Genomic DNA, 20,929 nt, shown 5'->3' on the forward strand with positions numbered 1-20,929 from the left:
TTTTGGGAAGTAGTTATTTCTTTGTAACTGAATATCTGCCAATACACAAAAGAGGAAAAGTTGCCCTGCATTTCTCACAAATCAATCACAAACAAATCAATCATAATCCTAACAAGGAAATTTAAGGCAGAGAAAACATCTATTATAATAGCTTCAATGCGACTCTTGTATTAATATGCTCTGCGCTGTTCTTTCTCAAAAACGAACTGAATTATCCTTAGGAACAAAAGGTATTAGGGTCCTTGTGAGTGTCTCGCAGTTTGTGGTAGGACTAATTCATTAATGCGGCTCCACCAGGAATGTGGGCGCCATTCGTTCTAATTGGACATGACTGTTTAAGAATGTCTTCGGCCTCCATCCAGATTACACTGTCACTTATGCTGTATAATAAGCTTACTACTACTGGCCCATGAATCAATTTTTAAACAATCTGTGATAATGAACTTGGACATCTCATTGTTATTGACAAAAAATGCACAGTCCTGCTATTGTCAAAGGCTCAATTATGAGTTTCTTCTGATAAATCAGATTGGAGGGAGGTTATGGGCGGGCGGGGGTGTTCTGCAGACAGTAGTGACAGACTGAAAGAATGTTTTCATCTTTCTCTTTTTTACAAAGTTGGAAGCTGAAAGGTCACTTACAGTGAGCTTTAATTTGAAATGTCCAGGACAGGTGGTGGTGGGAAGTATCTGGCCATCATTAGTAAATGCAAACCTTGCTTTGAACCACTGGAAACTATTCATATATGAGTAACTAGGAATCTAACAACTCTGGAAAAAGAAGGAATATAAGAATAGGAGAGAACTGACATCCCCAGCTTTCAAACTTCACAATTATAGCACTACTAGCTTGGGGACCCAGCGGTGCCTGGGTTTTTAGCAGAAGGCATTGTTTGTTTTGTGATGTTAGGTAATATCACTTAAGTTTGGTCCAGACCCATCATTGGCTGGGTTCAGTGCTGTCTGGATAAGGTTGAACGACAATACCCAGATTCCCAGGGCAATCACCCCCAAACCAGGCCTGTATACACAGTTGGCTATGTTGGATCTGTGTGCCAAGTTTGGTCCAGATCCGTCGTCAGCTGGGTTTAAAAAAACTTCTTAAAAACTCATTTGATTATTCTGCTTTTTAGCATGATATGCAGAAAGAGAAAAGTTCCTATAATTTTAATTTTTGCATATTTACAGAAAGGAACATGATTTGTTTTGTAAATGCACAAATGCTTTCCAGCACAAAGAGACAGCAGATACAATTAAAATATCACTGAAAAGAAATATTTCATAATTTTTATCTCATGTGCAAGGACAAATCAAGTCACAATTTAGATCCCTAGGTTGACATCTTAGAAGTCAGAATCAACACTCAAGTGATCTTGACCAGATGAAGATTTCTTTTCAATTTATTTATTTATGCAAATAGACATACATTTGTGAGTGTTTGTTGCATACAGTGCAATACTTTCCAGCGATTCGTCTTCCATACTCATTTCTCAGATAATATATTTTCTTTAAGGGGCCACATTCTTCTATTTAAATAGTACATATAAAGGCATCCAATTTAATATCTGTTTCCTCCTTGTCTACAGTCACATAGGTTCCCCTATGTACATTTTTAGATTAATTTTACATTGAGATGTTGAATCATTGGTTGCCATTCATTAACAAACTTCTCTAAACATTCTCCTCTTAAGAGTACAGTTATTTTATCCATTATCAGCAAATCTGCAATGTATTTTTCTCATTTTTCTAAGGGAACTATCTCAAAGGTTTTCCAATATCTGGCATATATTATTCGAACTGCCACTATCATGTAAAACAATTTTTTTCCAAATTTCCTTTTTAGTTCTTCATCGGGCATGTTCAAAAGGTACAACTGTGGTGTCATTTTGAAATTTTTGTTTAAGGTCTTATCAAGATATACATGAATCTGTTTCCAGTAGTTATTTACTTTACTGCATGACCACCACATGTGGTAAAATGTGCCTTTTTCTTTCCCACACTTCCAACATTTGTCAGTGCAAGTGTACATCATTGCTAATCTTTCTGGAGGGAGATACCATCGCAGGTGCATTTTGTAGACATTTTTAAAAAACTTTTGAAATACCATGTAGTTCATTCTTCTCTTCCATGTCTTTTCCCATTGGGACATTTTTATTTCTCGGCCTATGTTTTGAGCCCATCTAACCATTGAGTCGTTTACGACTTCCTCTTCCATGTCCTTTTGGTTTCTGGAACATCACCACATCAAATCATGTTTTCATAGTCTGGAGGCCCGAGGTTCTAAGTTGTTCTTTAAATTTCTCACAGCTGTCTATATAGAAGCCAATTGCGTTTAAGGCCCATTTGGGTCAATTCTTCTAGGGGTTTCATTTCTGAGATTTCTAAGTCGGTCTGGATCAGCTCCCTGTAAGTTAACTATTTCCCTTGTAGGATGTTCTCCCTTTTGTAGTATGCCTCACCAGATGGAGATTTCAAAAAAAAAGTATGTATAATGTAGGTTGAAGAGCTGCTCAAATCCAGGAAGGACCATGCATTTGTCATCTCTTAATGTGATTACAATTACAATCTAGACTGTGAATAGCAATTTCAGTGTTCTTGGGAATCACTTTCTGGAATCCTAGATGGCTTAGCATAGCTTAGTAAATTTGCACACAACTAGCCAGCCTAAAGAGCTGTTGCAGCACTATAGGCAAATATGAAATGATGGCATCATCTACCGAGGTCTTCTGCTGTTTTCTGTATATCTCAGCCAATTACATTATCATTCCACATCTGGCTACAGGGACATAGCCAGATATTTTTCATATCTTCTTCTTCACTATTAGGTAGTGCAATAGAAGTGCAATGGCTCTATGGTAAATTCAAGTAAGGTAGCTTTGGATGTTGTAGAGCAGTGGTTCTCAACTTGGGGTCCCCAGATGTTTTTGGCCTTCAACTCCCAGAAACTTAACAGCTGGTAAACTGGCTGGGATTTCTGGGAATTGTAAGCAAGAAGCATCTAGGGACCCCAGGTTGAGAACCACTGTTGTAGAGAGAGGAAGGGAACACCAATCTCTACAACAACCAGAAATACAAAAGACTTTCACTTTCACCAGTGGGTTCTACAAACATATCCCAAGATCCAGATCAACCCAATCCTCCAAGCTACATAAATAAATTAGATATTGTCTAGACTTTCGGGCTTCACATTCATGGAGCATATGTTCTTGCCCACTGGTGTGGGGGACTTGAAAAAATATGCCAATTTCTGAAAAATTATTGTAGGACTCAAAGTACCAATTTGCACCTGCCTTCTCAGAAAGTCTGTGTGATGCCATTGCCATGCTTTTTCTATCAATGCAAACAGAGCCATGCTGATTCTTTTTCAATCAAATGAGGTTGATACTATACCTTCGTTAAAACTGGAAAGGCAGTACCAAAGTAGGTTGGTTAGATCGCCACATCCAGTCCTTTAAAGCAGCCAGTAGGTTGTTTTTGGTCTAGACGATATTCTTCATGGAATAATGACAAACAAATCTCTATTGTTTGGCCACCCCACACAACATGAAAATGAATATGATCCAGGCATGTTGGGGCCTCCACAGCAGCTACAAGCCATGATTATGGAGCATGTGGTTAGCACAGTCTGCAACATCAAACGGCTTGTTTACAATAGGTATAATCCATAATGATATAACAGGTGTATAACAGTCAATACCAGCATTGTAGTGATCAAATAACTTTGTAGCACATTCACATTGATCCAGTATTAATCCAACCACCTGAGGCTTCTTGGGCTATGATTTATGTGACTCACTGGGAGGTTGGCATGGGACCAAACTTTAGGCAAAGATCAGTGTATAATTTATCTCGGCAGTAAGAGCTTCTAAAATCCAGGCTCAGATTGTCAGTGGTGCTTTTCAAAAAGGGAAACTTGTTGCAGCACGTAGAGAGAGAGAGTTTAATTCATCATCTCAGGTGCTGTAATTCTCCTTATTTTAAGTGCTTAAAGAATCATGAAATACACCTATGAGAAAATTTAGGATATATAGATTTATGCATGTGTGCTTCTGTCCGTATCAATATCAGTGTCCATATAACTAGATATTAGCTGCCAGATCATAAACGTGATGACTAACATGTCTGTTTGTTTGAATGTCTGTGTAAACACACACATACACACACGTGCTCTCTCTCACTTGCACAGAAATACACAATTTATCTGATCACAGACATAAAGTAATGTACACAAGTGTGTTTGCATGGACTTTATCACATAGAGGTGATAAACTAGCATAGAAATATAATGCATGCACAACCTGATCTGCCGCCTCCTTTAAACAAATACGTGCCATGATATTGATGTGGAAAACCTGTTAATAGCCCCTGACTGCACTATGGTGCATCCACTTACACAATGTAACAAAATTTGAAAAAAATATGTTCCTGGTTTGAAAGTGTTATTTTCTGTTTCATTGTGTGGTGCTTACTTTGATAGCTGTTATACTCCAGAAACTTCATTTTTGTAGCTGCCACAAACTATGTTGAATTGATTGAGACTCGGTAAGATATTCATTGAAAAACTATAGCAAAATGTGATACAGGGTGTTTAATAAACTACAGGGTGTTTAATAAACTTTTCCCATTTTTTTATAGAACTATAAAACATACAACAGTTTCAGCATAGATGTCTTAGCTTCGAGGGCTAGTGTAAGCTTTATTTGCTCCAGGGCCCATTTATTTATCCTTTTAGCAGCCAAGCGTATCCACAGAGCTTTTCTCCGGCATCACGTCTCAAATGAGTTGATTCTCTTCCTATCAGTTTTCTTCACTATCCAGCTTTTACAACCATACATAGAAATTGGAAATATAATGACATAGGCAATTCTAACCTCCATATTCAAAAAGATATTTTGACACTTTTGGGTTTTGTGTAGTAATGTTCAAACTAATAAAAGCAGATGTAGATTTGTAATTGACTATCTTCTTGGAAGAGAAAGCAGAAACAATGGCTGAACTACATGATTCCTCCATAAACACTATACGTGTCTACAGTAGCGTTACTGAACATGGTAGTCAATGAGCCATCAGCTGTTGGTCTCTGGAGATTTTCCAGGAAATACACAATTGTAGACAATTAGCACAAATCTCGCACACTACAGAGGGAAAATGCTGGCCTTCTACATCAGATAGCTTGAAAAGTATTGGTCTGTACCACCAATATGTAGAACTCAAGGAATAACCCAAGAGAGGGTAGCCCAATTCAGTGTTTGTTACTCCATAACCATAGGGACAAATTAGGAAACATCTCAGCATTTCAACATAAGAGAGGAGAACAAATACCTCTTGTCTGGACTTGTGTAGTGGTTCTTTTTTCCCAAATTCTAGAGGATGTATCTAGGCTTTGATTGAAAACCCTCTGGTCTTTCAAGTTCAATTTCACCCACTTCTGTTTGCCAATCTGAGGAACAGACCTTGTTTTAAAGATTGAATTAGTATGTTGGCCTTCTGCAAGCAGGTCAAGGCATTTTTATGTTTACAGACATTGGGGAGGGGTAAGGGGCGGGCTTTGTGGAGGTTGGGTGGGATTGGGAGAATATGAGTTTCAAAGGGCATTTTAGTGTACTGTATTTTAATTCTGTTTTTTGCCAAGCTGTTATTTAATTGTTTTTTCATTTTTCATTGCACCTGTTAAACTTGTTTAGTGTTGAGTGTTAGCCCCTTAGAGTCCTCACAGGGAGAAAAATAAAGGTAATAAATAAACAAAAAATAAAAATACACCGAGTATTGTAATCACAGAGAGCAAGCATGGAGTAGTACCTCACAACCTCTGAGGATGCCTGCCATAGATGTGGGCGAAACGTCAGGAGAGAATACTTCTAGAACATGGCCACACAGCCCGGAAAACATACAACAACCCTGTGATCCCGGCCATGAAAGCCTTCGACAACACATGGAGCAGTGGTTTGAACATTGGACTAGAGAGCTCTGGAGGACAGGGTTAGAATCTCTGCTCAACCATGGAAAGCCCCTTCTCAACAATTCTCTGTTTGGTTGCATGTTCCAAGTTTTTTCTCTTCTCTTGAGAACTTTGATAGGCACCAAAAGACTGTAGTAATTGGTCACTTTAACAGCCACGGTCATGTATGAGGATATGCTCAGGAGGCTAAAAATGGAGAGTCTGTCCTTTCCTGGACTGAACTGCATAAACTATCGCTTATTCATGATAATAAGCTCCCAGCATCTTACAACAGTGGGAGATGGCAGCGAGGATATAACCCAGACCTCTTATTTGTGAGTGACAACATTGTGCAGCAATGCAATAAATCAGTGGGACTGCCAATACCAAACACACAGCATCGGCCAATAGAATGCCAATTGTTCCCACTTATAAGGCCTCAGGAAATTCGATTTAAAAGAAAGATTCAACTTCAGAAAGGCAGATTAATCTAAATTCTTGGACATGTTAGATGACAAGATCATATAGGTCACCCCAATCCCTGAGGAATACAAGTGCTTTATCAAAATAGTAAAAACCTGCTCACGGGCTTCTATACCGAGAGGCTGCAGAACACACTACTTTCAGGGCATTATCCCCGATACAGCTGCCTTGTTGGAAGACTATTACAGGCTCCACAATGAAGACTCATTTAGTGAGCAAACTCTTCAGGCAGTACAGAGCATTCTGCCCTCCATCTCTGAAGCCAAGAAAAAACAGTTGATAAAGCTGATAACAGAAGTCGACATGGGCAGGAGCAGTCAGAAGGCTTGAGCAATGATCCCTCACAAACCCATGCCCATGGCAACATAAAGGCAGATCAGATAGTCCATCAACTTCTGAAGAATGGGAAATCCAACCTTTCCACCAAAGTAGGAAGGAAATCAATAGTTAGACAACCAGATAATGAGAACAACAACATTCATGAACCTTTTACATCTACTGAATTGGACATAGCCCTCAATAAATGTAAAAATGGCAAAGCAGCTGGCCTGGACGATCTACGGATGGAGCAAATTAAGAACTTTGGCCCAAAAGCAAGTGCTGGCTACGGAAGCTGATGAACATCCTGTCAGATTTGCATCCTGTCAGATTTCCAAAATCTGGAGGAAAGCAAGAGTCATAGCCATTTTGAAACTAAGCAAAGACTCAAAAAGCTATAGACCAATCTCCTTGTTGTGCTATCTTTACAAAATTCTGGAGAGACTTATTTTGCATAGAAGTATGGAAAAAAAAGACCCATGTATGATTCCACAGCGAGCTGGCTTCAGGAAAGGCAAAGCTGCACATCACAAGTGTTGAACCTGATTCCTCACATAGAAGATGGGTTTGAAAGGCAGCAGATTACAGGAGCTGTCTTCATAGACCTGTCAGCAGCTTATGACTCTGTATATCATTGCCTTCTCCTGCGAAAATCTTATAATATCACAAAGGACTGCCACCTCACCCGATTCATAGAAAATCTGCTACAAAATAGGAGCTTTTTTTGTTGAATTCCAGAGTCAGAGAAACAGATACCAAAAACAGAATAATGGCCTGCCTCAGGGGAGCATGCTTGCTCCATCAATGTTTAACATTTATGCAAATGATCAGCCACTGCCAGAAGGGACAGTGATCGTGCCATCACCGCCCAAGCAGGGAGCTTTGAAATGGTCAAACAGAAGCTCTCTGAAACTTTAGGTGCTCTTACTGCCTATTACAGGGAAAACCAGCTGATCCCTAATCCATCTAAAACGTAGACGTGTGCTTTCACCTTAAGAACAGACCAGTATCTCGAGTTCAAAGGATTACCAGGGAAGGAATCCCACTGGAGCATTGCAGCATATCAAAATACTTGGGAGTTATCCTTGACTTACAAGAAGCACTGCTTGACTATCAAGCAATAAGTGGGCGCTAGAAATAACAGCATAAGAAAGATAATTGGCACAACCTAGGGATCATAACCAGACACAGTGAAAACAACTGCCCTTGTGTTTGCTACTCTGCTGATGAATACGCATGCACAGTATGGAATACATCTCACCATGTTAAAACAGTGAATGTGGCTCTTAATCAGACATGCCACATTATCATTAGGATGTCTATGCCCCACACCACTGGAAAAATTATACTGTTTAGCCGGCATTGCACCACCTGAGATCCACCAGGAAGTAGCAGCCAGCAATGAAAGGACCAAGGCATTGACATCTCCAGCCCATCCCTTATTCGGATATCAGCCAGCACACCAATGCCTTAAATCAAGAAATAGTTTTCTAAGATCTTCAGAGATACTCGCAGAAACACCCCAACAAGCGAGAGACCAAAAGTGGCAGGCTAAAACCCGGAACCTCAATCAGTGGCTAATGCTGGAAGAGAGACTCTGTCCTGGGCACATAGAAGACTGGGTCACTTGGAAGGCGCTGAACAGACTGCGCTCTGGTACCACGAGATGCAGAGCCAACCTTAAGAAATGGGACCACAAAGTGGAGTCCACGACATGTGAGTGTGAAGAAGAGCAAACCACAGACCACCTACTACAATGGAGCCTGAGCCCTGCCACATGCACAATGGAGGACCTTCTTATAGCAGCACTCCAAGTGGCCAACTACTGGTCAAAGGACATTTAATATAATGCCAAGTTTTTAAAACTTTGTTTGTGTTTTCAAATACATTACAACTTGTACCCTTGGTTCATTTCTGACATGATAAATAAATAACAATTCTCTGCTCTCCTTTTCATTTATAAACATTTTTTTTTCTCTATTGGAGGGCTGTGGAATTTGAAGCAAGCCCAACTGAGAGGGAAACGGCCCATTGAGCACCTTCAGAGAAAAACTGACAGGTGAAAGAAAAGGATTAAGCTGACACAATGGAAACTAAATAACTTCTAATTCCAGTCTGAATGTTGCTGCTCTCTGTAATACAGTTGTAAAGTCTGCCACTGGGTGACATGTACATTCATGTTGTCCTCGTTTGGTCCCATATTGACAGCAATTACGCACATCACAAATGCTATCAGTGGGGCTCCTGTGTGCTTATACATGTCTTTTGTTGAAATATTTCATCTACAGGGACAATGTGTAGGTGATGTAACAAACTCTCAACACCAGCAAACAGCCTCTTCCTTGTGATTTTTCCAAACCTGTGCATACAGTGAAATGCCTCTCCGAACTATTTCTTGGTTGGAGATATCAGATCTCTAGTGGTTTTGCATTTTTAATCATATAATCCTAGTTTAAAGGGTGAATGTTCAACACATGGAATTTCCCTGTTTTCTCCTCCAAACTGTAACCAGATTAGGTTAATTAGTTGTCTGGCAAGAGGGGGAGATGCCACTGTCTATCTTTCCAATATATTGCATTTTGTGCGATAGACTCCTGTTTGCCTCCAGGGAGACAGGAAAAGAGACGAAGGCTAATTAATCCCCATCCCTTCATGTAGATGCGGGTGGCAGGATCCAAACTTCAGAACCAACATTACCTTGGAAATTCTTCCCCTTTCTTTTAATGACAGAGTTTTTAAGATCATCAGGTTTGACTTCAAATGTTATCAAAACGTTTCAAGTTATCCTCTTGAACAGGCAGATGAAATCTTCTGCAAAAAAAGTTGCCCGAGTGATTCTTCCTAAGAGAATCCATCGGGATCTTTTCTGCATGACTTTTGAGGGTGTGTGTGCAAAAAAAGCCAATGAAGGCCCATCTACATTGTTCAAAATGGTAAATGCTATAAATTTGACCATCAAAGGGCCGTTTGCCTGGAAAAGCTTACATTTCCGAAACCTAAGCAAACTTTTACAGCTCTTTGTCTTCAAACCATGCCAATGGCCATGATCTATATATATAAAAGAGTGATGGCATCAGGGCAGTGGACAAAACAACAAAACTACAGGCCCCCCAACCTCGAAATTTGACAACACAACCCATCATCCACGCCTCTAGGTTGATACAACAAAAAGAAAAGAAAAATAAAGTCCTAATTAGAGGGAGAGCAATAATTGTTTTTATCCAATTGCTGCCAGTTTAGAGGGCTAATCTCTGCCCACTTCGTTGCCTAGCAACCAAGGGACAGCCAGGTTTCAGTTAGGGGACAGGCAGATTTAGGCCTCACTTAGGCTTCTTCCACAGATTATCTAATTTGCACTGGATTATATGGCAGTGTAGACTCAAGGCCCTTCCACACAGCTATATAACCCATTTATAATCTTATATTATCTGCTTTGCACTGGATTATCTTGACTCCACATTGCCATATAATCCACTTCAGTGTGCATTTTATACAACTGTGAAGAAGGGGCCTCATATAACCCAGTTCTAAGCAGATAATATAAGATGATCAATATACAGTAGACTCTCACTTATCCAACATAAACAGGCCGGCAGGATAAGTAAATATATTGGATAATAAGAAGGGATTCAGGAAAAGCTGATTAAACATCAAATTAGGTAATCGTTATACAAATTAAGCATCAAAACATCATATTATACAACAAATTTGACAGAAAAGGTAGTTCCATGCGCAGTAATGCTATGTAGTAATTACAGTAGAGTCTCACTTATCCAACACTCGTTTATCCAACGTTCTGGATTATCCAACGCATTTTTGTAGTCAATGTTTTCAATATATCATGATATATTGCTAAATTCATAAATACAGTAATTACTACATAGCATTACTGCGTATTGAACTACTTTTTCTGCCAAATTTGTTGTCTAACATGATGTTTTGGTGTTTCATTTGTAAAATCATAACCTAATTTGATATTTAATAGGCTTTTCCTTAATGCCTCCTTATTATCCAACATATTTGGTTATCCAACATTTTGCCAGCCCACTTATGTTGGATAAGTGAGACTCTACTGTACTGTATTTACAAATTTACCAGTAAAATATCACAATGAATTTGAAACAGTGACTACAAAAACATTGATTATGAAAAGGCAGACTGTGTTGGATTATCCAGAACATTGTATAATCGAATGTTGGATAAGTTAGATTCTACTTTGATATGAAATAATTTCTAGGATAGAATAATGCAGAAGAATATAATCTCTAAAACCAGGACAGTAATAAAGAAATAAAGAAAGTAAATAAAGCAAGGAAATTGGAAATTCCACAAAGGAAACAATCAGGGCCAGCTAACACCTCTCAAGAAAGGATTCTTCCAGAAAGGAAGCTGAGAAGGCAGTGAAGCACTATGTATTACCCAAAGTCATTATTATTACTATCATTACTATCCTTACTATTATTATTATTATTATTATTATTATTATTATTATTATTATTGTGTTGCGGTCAACCGTGAAAATGAATACAATCTGGCTCCAAGTATTCAAAAACACTAAAATCAGAATATATAAAAATTAATTTGGTATAATAAAACAGAAAAATACAATCTCTAAAATCAGAACACTAAATAAAGAACAACACTCTGAAAATAGGGGAATTCCACACAGAAAACAATCAGGGCCAGCTAACACCTCCCAACAAAGGATTCCCATCATCAAAGTCTGGCCAATCCTCTGTTTTCTCAGGGCCACAGACAGTAGAAGCATATAAAATATCGCAAACAACACCACTCTGAAAACAAGGTAATTCCAGACAGGAAACAATCAGGGCCAGCTAACACCTCCCAAAAAAAAAATCACTCAGGGAGGAAACAGCTAGGCTTTAAATCTGCAAGGCCATTACATCTTAATCATTTTTCCTAATTGCAGCATTCATACTTGCCTCCAACAGACAAAAAAAAACCAATCAGAAATATTGTATATTCACAACCTTTAGGAAATAATGTCCCCTGATGGCACAGAATGTTAAAGCGCTGAGCTGCTGAACTTCTGGACCGAAAGGCCGCAGGTTTGAATTGGGGGAACTGACAGAGCCCCCACTGTTAGCCCCAGCTTCTGCCAACCCAGAAGTTCAAAAACATGTAAATGTGAGTGCATCAATAGGTACTGCTTCGGTGGGAAGGTAACGCTGCTCCATGCAGTCATCCCACATGACCTTGGAGGAGTCTACAGACAACGCCGGCTCTTCGGCTTAGAAATGGAGATGAGCACCAACCCCCAGAATCAGACATGACTGGACTTAACGTCAGGGGAAAACGTTTACCCTTTACCTTAACTACCACCAATTCCTCAATACTTTATTTCCCATACCACCATTCTTCGCCACAGCAACGCGTGGCCGGGCACAGCTAGTTGTTTATATATTTGTGAAGCCCCAGAACTTGAAGATCTGTTTCATTATTTACGCTTCTGTACATTACAGTATATTCCAAACCAAGATCCAAACTGTTGGGATCCTTTCTGTCTACATTCCAATAATGTGTCAGCAAAGAGTTTCTATCTGTTGTACTAGCTATGCCCAGCCGCGTGTTGCTGTGGCGAAGTATGGTGTTATGGGAAATAAAGTATTGAGGAATTGGTGGTAGTTAAGGTAGTTTACCTTAAGTACCACCAATTCCTCAATACTGTAGGTTTTCCCCTGACGTTAGGTCCAGTCGTATCTGACTCTGGGGGTTGGTGCTCATCTCCATTTCTAAGCCGAAGAGCCGGCGTTGTCCATAGACTCCTCCAAGGTCATGTGGGATGACTGCATGGAGCGCTGTTACCTTCCCACCGGAGCAGTACCTATTCATCTACTCTCATTTGCATGTTTTTGAACTTTAGGGTTGGCAGAAGCTGGTGCTAACAGTGGGGGCTCTCTCCGCTCCCCCAATTCAAACCTGCGACCTTTCGGTCCAGAAGTTCAGCAGGTTAGCGCTTTAGCACAGTGCACCATTAGGGGATATTATTTCCTAAAGGTTGTGAATATACAATATTTTTGATTTTATTTTTGTCTGTGTTAGCTGGCCCTGATTGTTTTCTTTGTGGAATTTCCAATTTCCCTGCTTTCAGAGTATTGCTCTTTATTTGCTGTCCTGGTTTTAGGGATTATATTGTTCTGTATTATTCTATCACAGTAATTATTTCATATTAAAGTAGAATCTCACTTATCCAACATTCGCTTATCCAATGTTCTGGATTATCCAACGCAGTCTGCCTTTTAGTAATAAATGTTTTTGTAGTCAGTGTTTTAAATATATCGTGATATTTTGGTGCTAAATTTGTAAATACAGTAATTACTACATAGCATTACTGCGCATGGAACTACTTTTTCTGTCAAATTTATTGTCTAACATGATGTTTTGGTGCTTAATTTGTATAATGATTACCTAATTTGATGTTTAATAGGCTTTTCCTTAATCCCTCCTTATTATCCAACATATTTGCTTATCCAACATTCTGCCGGCCTGTTTATGTTGGATAAGTGAGACTCTACTGTATATTTATAATCTTATATTATATGCTTAGAAGTGGATTATATGAGGCCCCTTCTTCACAGCTGTATAAAATGCACACTGAAGTGGATTATATGGCAGTGTGGAGTCAAGATAATGCAGTTCAAAGCAGATAATATAAGATTATAAATGGGTTATATAGCTGTGTGGAAGGGCCTTGAGTCTACGCTGCAATATAATCCAGTTAAAATCAGATAATCTGTATTTTAGAGGCAGTGTGGAAGAGGCCTAAGTGAGGCCTAACTCTGCCTGTCTCCTGGAGTGAGTGGGTTGCTAGGAGACCAAGTGGGCGGAGCTTAGCCTTTAACTGGCAGCAATTGTATAAAAACAATTATTCCTCTCCCTCTAATTAGGACTTTTTTTTCTTTTCTTTTTGTTGTATGAACTTAGAGGCATGGATGAGGGGTTGTGCTGCCATGTTTAGTGTTTCTGGGATGTGTAGTTTTGTTGTTTTGTCCTAGGCCGAAATTTCATTACCCTTTTATATATATAGATGATACTACAGTGTTCCCTCACTTATCGCAGGGGTTACATTCCAGGACCACCCGCAATAAGTGAAAATCCATGAAGTAGGGATGCTATATTTATTTTAATATTTATACATTATTCTAGTAGTTATACACTATTTTAAGTCTTTATCAACCAATTGTGTGTTGATAAATTGCCTCCTTCTCCTCCCATTGCCGCTTGGGCTTCTTTTCTCTCCCTTTGACTTCTCCTTCCTCCCTTCCTTAGGCTGTAAATGGTAATTTTTTTATGATTTATAATAATTTTTTAGAGTTTATTGAAAAACTACAAAACAGTGAATCCGCGAAAAGCGAACCCCGAAGTAGTGAGGGAACACTGTAATTCTATTCAGTCAATCTTTCTTTATTACGGTCCACGACCAGCACAAAGTGGGGCACAAACGCCCTGGGAAGGGGAAATGCAGTTCCCTATTAAGCAGTTATAAAAGAACAGATTAGAAAACAATTTGAAATCACAATGTAAAAACACAGATTAATGCAACAGGTATAATTCTATTGTTACTTGCAGGTTTCTCTTTTTGCCACAGGAGAAATGGAAATCCAGGCTGAATTTATTGCTGACATAACAGTTGATTTCCATGAAGATGATCTTAGTTAATTGAATTTTATCTAACCTACATTTTAACATTGTGGTGTATGTTTGATGTATTACATTATATTACATTGTATTTTAATGGTACAGTACAGTCTCACTTATCCAACATAAATGGGCCGGCAGAATGTTGGATAAGCGAATATGTTGGATAATAAGGAGGGATTAAGGAAAAGCCTATTAAACATCAAATTAGGTTATGATTTTACAAATTAAGCACCAAAACATCATGTTATGCAACAAATTTGGCAGAAAAAGTAGTTCAATACGCAGTAATGCTATGTAGTAATTACTGTATTTACGAATTTAACACCAAAATATCATGTTTTGAAAACATTGACTACAAAAATGCATTGGATAATCCAGAACGTTGGATAAGTGAGTGTTGGATAAGTGGGACTCTACTGTATTATAATTTAATACACAAGATCCGTATACCAGTTGTTTTATGTACCCTGTTTCCCCCAAAATAAGACAAGGTCTTATATTATTTTTTGCTCCAAAAGATGCTTTAGAGCTTGTTTTCAGGGGCAGTCTTATTTATTCAAATTGACTTTTTAAATGAACTATGTCTAGGACTTATTTTTGAAATAGGGCTTAAATTTCAAGTATCCTCAGAAATGCTGAAAAATCATGATAGGTCTTATTTTCAGGGTAGGTCTTATTTTGCGGGTAGTACTTTTATATTGTTGCACTTGTATAGGGCCAGGCTAGCACAGCGGTTTAAACCACCTGCTATAGAAGATCCTGCCGACTGGAAGGTTGGCAGTTCAAGCCCGGGTCAGGGTGAGCTCCCATCATCAGCTCAGCTTCTGCTCACCTAGCAGTTCAACAATGTAAGTAGATAAATAGGTACCGCTTTGGTGGGGAGATAAAAGGCACCTTGAAAAATCTGCCGGCAAAAATCCAACCAGGAAAGGGGTCCATGAATGACAGGCTCCTCGGCATGTAAAAAGAAACAATAACACCCCCCCCCCCCCCCATAGCTGAATTGGGCACAGCCGGATGCCGGAGATGAAAAGAGAGAAGCCTTGCCTCTGTTTATGTACTGTTCTGTCTCTGTCAATTGTATAACGGCATTGAATGTTTGCCATATATGTACTTGTAATCCTCTCTGAGTTCCCTCAGGAAGATAGAGCAGAATATAAATAAATTATTATTATTATTATTATTATTATTATTATTATTTGTTATTTATTTATTGGTATGCAAATGGCCTATGGTCTAGGCATTAATAAACAACTACACACATTTTGAGATCACTTTTACTGCCATGGCTGTATTCTATAGAATCCTGATATTTGTAGTTCGGTGACATATTAGAACTCTTTGGCAGAGAAAAGTCACAAAACTACAAATCCCAGGATCCCACAACCATGGCAATTAAAGAGGTGTCAAACTGCTGTAAGTGTGTTGTATGGATACATTCAAATACTATTAGGAAGAACAGGCTTTGATTGTCCTATTTCCATGCCATCATCACTCTTTTCCTCAGTTTTGAATTTTGTTACCTTTGTTATTACAGTAGAGTCTCACTTATCCAACATAAACGGGCCGGCAGAATGTTGTATAAGTGAATATGTTGGATAATAAGCAGAGATTAAGAAAAAGCCTATTAAACATCAAATTCGGTCATGATTTTACAAATTAAGCACCAAAACATCATGTTGTACAACAAATTTGATAGAAAAAGTAGTTCAATATGCAGTAATGCTATGTAGTAAATACTGTATTTACGAATTTAGCGCCAAAATATCATGATATATTGAAAACATTGACTACAAAAATACATTGGATAATCCAGAACGTTGGATAAGCGAATGTTGGATAAGTGAGAGTCTACTGTGCCATAATTTCAGCTCCCACAAAAGGATTTTGGGGTCAAGAAAGCAATCTGTTACACTACTAGAGATATTCCCATTGCTAGCAAGGGTTTGGACCTAATTTCACAAAAAGGCTATTAATGGCTTATGCGGTTTTATTTATTGAATTCAAAGTCTTTTCTCTGCTCAAAGATGCCCAAAGAGACAGACAGATAAGTGCAACCGATCAATAAATTGCATCAAACAAATGCATTAATATTATAATTCACAAAACTTATTTTGACTCTTAACAACAGGGAAAGATTCAAAATATGGCTTTAGCCACTTATTGCCAGTAATTTTATGAGGAGGCCTCTCTTTAAGAGTATAAGACAGATATGGAGGTTAGAACAGAGAAGACCAAGTATATATCGCATTTCTCTGAGAGAGAGTTGCTTTTGAGCTTCAGCAGATAAGCAGAGCTAACACAGCATGGGTGCTTGCTCTTGGCTTGTTTGGACCATGTTTGCACAAATTCCTTGTTTATGTTTATTTGTTTTTTTCCGTTGTGTTCAGATTGCCTGCTGAGCTTTTCGGTGGCATTTTGAGAAAACTATATTTTGACAGCTTAACAGCTCCTGGGGTCTGCTTTATTCCATTGAGACCTAAGAATTGCTACTGCATGATGAATCCTGCCATTTTAATTTCCCAGAGAATGGATGATACGGCTAACTGAAAAATGTAACATCATTCAAACAAACAAAAATATCCAATGTATCATCCCAACAGGTTGAGTATCTTATATTCATAGTTTTTGATTGTCAAACCAGATAGCACACAGGGTTGTTGTGTGTTTTCTGGGCAGTATGGCCATGTTCCAGACGTATTCTCTCCTGATTTTTTGCCCACATCTATAGCAGGCATCCTCAGAGGTTGTGAGGTATATGGAGAAAATAAGCAAGGAAGGTTTATATATCTGTGGAAGATGGGTGGGGAAAAGAACTCTTGTCTGTTGGAGGCCAGTGTGAAGGTTGTAATTAATCACCTCGATTAGCATTAAATGGCCCTCCCAGCTTCACCTCCTGGCCTGGGGAAATCCTTTGTTCAGAGTTGTTAGCTGCCCTGGTTGATTCATGTCTGGAATTCTTCTGTTTTTAGAGTGTTGCTTCTTATTTACTGTTCTGATTTAGGAGTTTTTTTTAATACCGGCAGCCAGATTTTGTTCATTTTCATGGTTTCCTCCTTTCTGTTGAAATTGTCCACATGCTTGTGGATTTCAGTGGCTTCTCTGTGTAGTCTGACACGATAGTTGTTGGAGTGGTTGAGCATTTCTGTCTTCTCAAATAATATACTGTGTCCAGGTTGGTTCATCAGGTGCTCTGCTATGGCTGATTTCTCAGGCTGAATTAGTCTGCAGTGCCTTTCATGTTGACTCGTGTTTGGGTACTGCTTTTGGTGGTCCCTATGTCAACTTGTCCACAGCTGCATGGTATACGGTAGACTCCTGCAGAGATGACAGGATCCCTCTTGTCCTTTGCTGACTGTAGCATTTGTTGTTTTCTTAATGGGTCTGGAGATAGTTTGTAGGTTGTGTTTCTTCATCAGTTTGCTTATGCGGTCAGTGGTTCCCTTGATGTATGGTAAGAAAACCTTTCCTCTGGGTGGATCTTTGTCTTTACTCTCATGGCTTGTTCTTGGCCTTACAGATCTTCTGATGTCCATGGTGGAGTATCCATTGGCCTGTAGAGCCCAGTTTAGGTGGTTTAGTTCTCCTTGGAGGAGGTGAGGTTCGCAGATTCTTTGTGCACGGTCTGTCAGGGCTTTGATTGTGCTTCTTTTTTGACTTGGGTGATGGTTGGAGTTTTTATGAAGGTAACTATTCATGTGTGTAGGTTTTCTGTAAACTGTGTGGCCCAATTGTTGATTGGGTTTGCGGATGACTAGAAATGGCAGTTTTCCTTCCTTTTCTTTTTCCATGGTGCATTGGATGTTTGGGTGGATGCTGTTGAGGTGGTCCAGGAACTTGCTGAGTTCTTCTCCTCCATGGCTCCAAATGATGAAGGTGCCATCAACATATCTGGCCTGCATAAATAGGAGTCAGGGAAGTCATGCTCCCCCTCTATTCTGCCTTGGTCAGACCACACCTGGAATACTGTGTCCAATTCTCGGCAATGCAATTGAAGGGAGATTTTGACAAGCTGGGAGGTGTCCAGAGGAAGGTGACTAAAATGATCAAGGGCCTGGAGAACAAGGCCTATGAGGAGTGGCTTAAAGAACTGGGCATGTTTACCCTGCAGAAGAGAAGGCCGAGAGGTCTTCAAATGCTCAAATGACAAAAGAGCCAACCAACAATGATATCATGCAAAGTCCTGAGTCAATCAGAGCTGATCCTAGCTGGACACTGAGCCAATCAGGAGCAAGTACAGGTTTCTTGAATAGCTGTCAAATGAAATAAAAATGCTCTGTGCTCACAATTGAAGTATGTCAGTACTTTGGAGTGCTTTCTCCACTGGCATCACCTTTGGCCATTGAAATTCTGCTTTTGCTCTTGATCCATCTGTGTCTGACTTGGCTTTCTAGGACTTCCAGGACATGCCGGACCACCAAACCCACAGTTCTTGCAGTAGGTGAAATCCCTCAACAAAAGGATCTTAAGGAATAGAGTAGATGACATTCCAAGTGGTGGTACCCCTGTTCCGTCCCCCAGGACGATGGTTTGCCTTACCTATTGGTCGTTTGTTTGTTTTCCCTCCTTTACATTTTGTTTGAGCCTCTGGCTGCAAAAGCCTAGGAAAAGTGGCTTGGAATCTGCAAGAGCTGGCTGCAGTTTTCTTTGCAGTGATTGGTCAAAGAGTGCAACATCTTAGGACCGCCCTTTTTACCAGGGTCTAGTCTCCATTTTAGAGCTTCATTCTGGCTATAGTCTTCCAACGTGCTGGAGCTGTGCAAAGCTAACTGGGACAAATCATCCTCAAAACCAGGCCAATCTAAGCCTATCCAAATTAGATAAGTATTGAATTATATTGATCTGGAATAGGAAATCTAGTTAGAGGAGCAGGGTTATTCTGTCGCTTCTAGAACTAATCTTTGCTGTAAAGGTAGGGAAGGAAAGAGTTTCTCCTTCTAATATAGGCAGCGTGATTAGGGTATAGTGGTTTTATAATCACCTTTGCCTTCTGGAACCAGGGATAATTCTGCAACTAAAACCTATGGAAATTTGTTTCATTTTCTGCAACTTTAAGATCTGTGCCAGGTTTACAACCTTGTATGAATAAACATCCTTTTTTGAAGTTATCCAGACTCAGTCGTTCAGTATCTATAGGACAGCTTATAGGGATTTGCAGTTCGCCCGGATAAAGGACAGCACGTTTCAGTTTTATAGTTTTTTATTGTCCGGCGGACGGCACAACCCCACATTGGATTACAGTTTCCCTTTTGATTTTTTTATTGATAAAACTGCTATTGCTAGGCTCAAAGTGTTTTGAAGAAGAGGTTTTAAATACGTGGGAAAAGCTATGCTACATGTACTGCGCTTATCTCACTGACCTTTTAAATATATCTTTTCTGAAAGACTCATGAATGAAATTGTCCATTACCTAGGTTGCAATCCTGTGTCTTGTTTCTTGAGATTGAACTCAACTTTTAAACTAGACATATAAGACTAAACTATAAAATCAGAAGAGGCCATGTACAATTCATTTTCTCTTAACATCATTTTAAAAAGAAATTTTGGGGGAGTGGTTTTGGTTTTTTAGAAAGCCAAACAGTTCAACACAAATGTGGATTTTAATGACCCCCCCCCCCTTTAATAGTATTTGATAAAGTAACACAGAAGAGTCTGATCCCAGGTGAGTAGCATTACCTGGTCTGAAATATGTCTCCTTGTACACTTGCACTTGTAATACTACAAATAAAGTGGAAAACATTCTCACACACCAACCAGTTTCCTATCCTTCATGCCTTTCCATTCACGAAAAGTGCAGTGAGTTATATTTACCAATAAACACAGCTACATTGCCTGCTGGGATCCCTGTCAATTAATTTCAGCAGAAAGAGTGAGAACCCAAGCAGGTTTGGCGATTAGCATCAACATGCCAGCGTCATGACAGCCATGGAAGGCAGGGGTCATGTTTACTGCAAGCAAAGGCACACGTTGCAGCCACATTCATAAGTATGTGCAGTAGGCAGATTATATTTCTGTTTGGTTTTTTAACCTGGTTTTTGGATAATGAAGCAGAAGCTGACTTTTTATCTGCAAAGGTGGGTGCAATTCACTAGGAGGTGCACACTCTACATTAAAATGGTTGCATAGTTTCCATACAAGAGAACTTCCCGGAGCAATGTGTCACTCAAGCACAATGTGCTTTCCTTATTTTAAAAGCAGTTTCTAAATATGTATTAGCGAGGGTTGTGCTGTTGCGCCTGGGGCTATAACTCTTAGCGAAAGAGGCATGGACATGACATCTTTCCCCAGGGGATTGCTTCTTGCCCTCCTTTAGGGAAACTGGAACTCCCAAGGACCAAAACATTGTAGATAACTCAAAACTGGTTTTATTGTTCACAAAAGGTTATCCCAATAAGCTGGAAGTTCCAAAGGGGTAAAGGAAAATATACATTACAGTCTTTGGTTGTCTTAAGTCCAAGGAGCTCTGCAGCTGAGAAGCTTTTCCAGGTCCCTCTTTCTCAATGGCTGTGAATGCCGGAGCAATCCTCAG

The sequence above is a fragment of the Anolis carolinensis genome, chromosome 6 (assembly GCF_035594765.1).
Source record: "Anolis carolinensis isolate JA03-04 chromosome 6, rAnoCar3.1.pri, whole genome shotgun sequence".
Classification (NCBI taxonomy): domain Eukaryota; kingdom Metazoa; phylum Chordata; class Lepidosauria; order Squamata; family Dactyloidae; genus Anolis; species Anolis carolinensis.